The sequence below is a fragment of the Aplysia californica genome, unplaced genomic scaffold (assembly GCF_000002075.1).
Source record: "Aplysia californica isolate F4 #8 unplaced genomic scaffold, AplCal3.0 scaffold00220, whole genome shotgun sequence".
Lineage (NCBI taxonomy): Eukaryota > Metazoa > Mollusca > Gastropoda > Aplysiida > Aplysiidae > Aplysia > Aplysia californica.
Window position 1 is genome coordinate 553,807 of NW_004797490.1, and position 2,637 is coordinate 556,443.

General features: G+C 39.5%; 2 non-coding genes across 2 annotated transcripts; both read right to left on the reverse strand.

Moving 5' to 3' along the window:
* Nucleotides 1-821: 821 nt before the first annotated feature.
* On the reverse strand, nt 822-893 carry TRNAD-GUC. The gene has a single exon. It is a non-coding gene; the product is annotated as a tRNA-Asp (tRNA).
* Nucleotides 894-1,869: 976 nt separating this feature from the next.
* Nucleotides 1,870-1,941, reverse strand: TRNAD-GUC. The gene has a single exon. It is a non-coding gene; the product is annotated as a tRNA-Asp (tRNA).
* Nucleotides 1,942-2,637: the final 696 nt, after the last annotated feature.

Below are 2,637 nucleotides of genomic sequence, written 5' to 3' on the forward strand. Positions count from 1 at the left end.
TGTGTGTGTGTGTGTGTGTGTGTGTTTGTGTGTGTGTGTGTGTGCGTGTGTTTGTGTGGGTGTGTGTGTTTATCCGTTTATGTTTTAAAGTTTGCTCCCCAGTCCTCCAAGTGTCACGTGATCCAGTGACGTGAGAATGGACACCGTGTCAATGTGGAGGCTATAAGTGTAATGGAAGGTGAAGCGGTAGTCAATAGTCACTTAGTACAGTACAGGGTGCGTGGCGTCCCTTTTCTGTGAATTTTGGTCACATTTCTATGTCATTTTCTGACATTTTTATTACCTTTTGGGGAGGTTTTAGTGGCATATTTGGGTTATTTTTGTGACAATTTTGTCACATGTGTGGAACATTTTTTGGGACATATTTGAGACATTTTTGTAACAAGGTTGTGACATATTTGTGACATTTTTGTGATATGTTTGTGATATGCTGGAATTGTTTTAGCGCAACTGGTATCACTGCCGTGGTAGAGGTGTGAACACTGTATATATGATGCATTGTGATAAAACTGTCGTTATAGTTGTAATAAAATCATCAATATTTGATATAATCCATTCAAGTTTCTTTCCTTTTATTGAAGTATATTAGTTCTATGTTCTACTCTGCGCGTTTTAACAATAATTAGTTCTTTGTCCTTCCTGTAGAATTTGCATTTCTGCATGTAGCCGGTTTGTGAATAACACCGACGATATGTCATGACCTTATACAGTTGCAAGTGATAAAAACATTTAACCAGCTTACATTCCTCGATCATCAATGTCCGCAGAAAGAGAAGAATTAATAACCAATTAACCCCCCCCCCCAAAAAAAAAAACAACAACTCCCCGGCGGGGAATCGAACCCCGGTCTCCCGCGTGACAGGCGGGGATACTTACCATTATACTACCGAGGACACACTTATGCTGGTATTCCCAGATTTTGTGTGTTCCAAGATTATATTCCTCAGGTGCGTTCTAGTTCTACAGTAAGAACGTTTCTGTTTGTTTTAGTAGAGGTTTTAGGGCGCTCCCAACTTTTCCACAGTTGACGCAAGTTGTCATTCTAATTCTTTGATCCAGCTTGCACACGGCCCCTCAGAGATTTTTCGACCTTGTCCGAGAAGGCTAGGTGTAGATCTTTCCTTCCAGAAGATCAGGGGTGTGGCTGAAAGATAGCAGTAAGAAGATTCCAAGGAGTAGCAGTAGAAAGGCTGTAGAAAGAATCAGGAACCCAGAGGAGGGGAGCAAAGGAGATGAGGGAGTGGGGGCAGAAAGAGGAGACGAAAGCAGACGACATTGCTAGAGAGCAGGAAAGGAAGAGAAAGGAGACACGTTTAGAGAAGAAATTTTTTCGGTCACTACCCGGATTCGAACCCGGGACCTTTGAATGAGAGGCCAGCACCGTAACCCCTTAGCCACAAGAGCCCCCATTGTCATTCTAATCCTTCGATCCTTCTAATAAAATGTTTTGTGAGCTGAGTTAATGTATGTTGTATACATGCATCTGATAATTTAAATTAATTGTCCTGTTGGATCAATCTTGACACACTTTTCTTTTAGACAAGTTTTTGACATAAATAGATCATATTATACATGTAATATGGAGTAAGGGAACTGAACACTCCCTGGTCTGTCGTTATGCTTACTGCAATAGGTCAAGGAAGGTTTTCTATGATTAATTAATATATTTTGAGAAGTCTTTCGGGGGAGATACGTCAGCTTACTTAATTAACCCTCGCCAAATCTTTACAGAACGATTCAGTAGCTGCTATGTTCCAATTCTATATAATATTATTTAACAATTCCAGTACTATCCGGTACAATAAAATAAAGTGAGCTCAACATTGAATGGCAATCCAAAAAAAAAAAAAAGAAATCCCCCCAAAAAACCTCCCCGGCGGGGAATCGAACCCCGGTCTCCCGCGTGACAGGCGGGGATACTTACCACTATACTACCGAGGACACGCTTGTAGTCTCCCCAGATTTAGTGTCTTCAAGTAGGTGACTTTGCTGCTCGGATGTAATGTTTCACAATAATTTAATCTAACTTTTAAATCATTTTAAAAAAGAATTTTTAGTAAGAGTTTTACGGCACTTGCAACACAATAAGGTCATATAAGTGCCGGAGATCAGAGGTGTTACAAGAGGGTAACAAACACAAAAAAGGAGGAGGAGTGAGGAGAGATAAAGACGATATTTGTTTTATAGAAGAAAAAAAACCGAGCAAATCACAACAAAGCACCCGCAAACCTCCCACTAATTAAAATTTTCACACATATTTGTACATTTTGTTCTTCCATTCTGCACAGACATTTTTGTTTTCACAAGTTGTGTGTTGATTACGGAGACTTGGAATTGAACCTTTGTCCCCTATAATGTTTCTTATTGGTCACATATGTTGCCCCAATAACGAACTGTACTAATAAGTGATATTTAATATAAACATTGAGGAAATTGCTGACTGAATAGAAATATCATTACACGTAATTTCCTCTTTATTCTAAATTCTAATAAATCTATCGACCAATTTTTATTTCTCGCAGTCTGTCTTTCAAACCATTTTCCTCTATCAGTCTCTGCTTCTCTATCCTCATCTTTCTTCTCTCGGTTTTAGTTTCCCCCCTTCTCAATATCAAAACAAAGCAGAGGGAGGGGCGG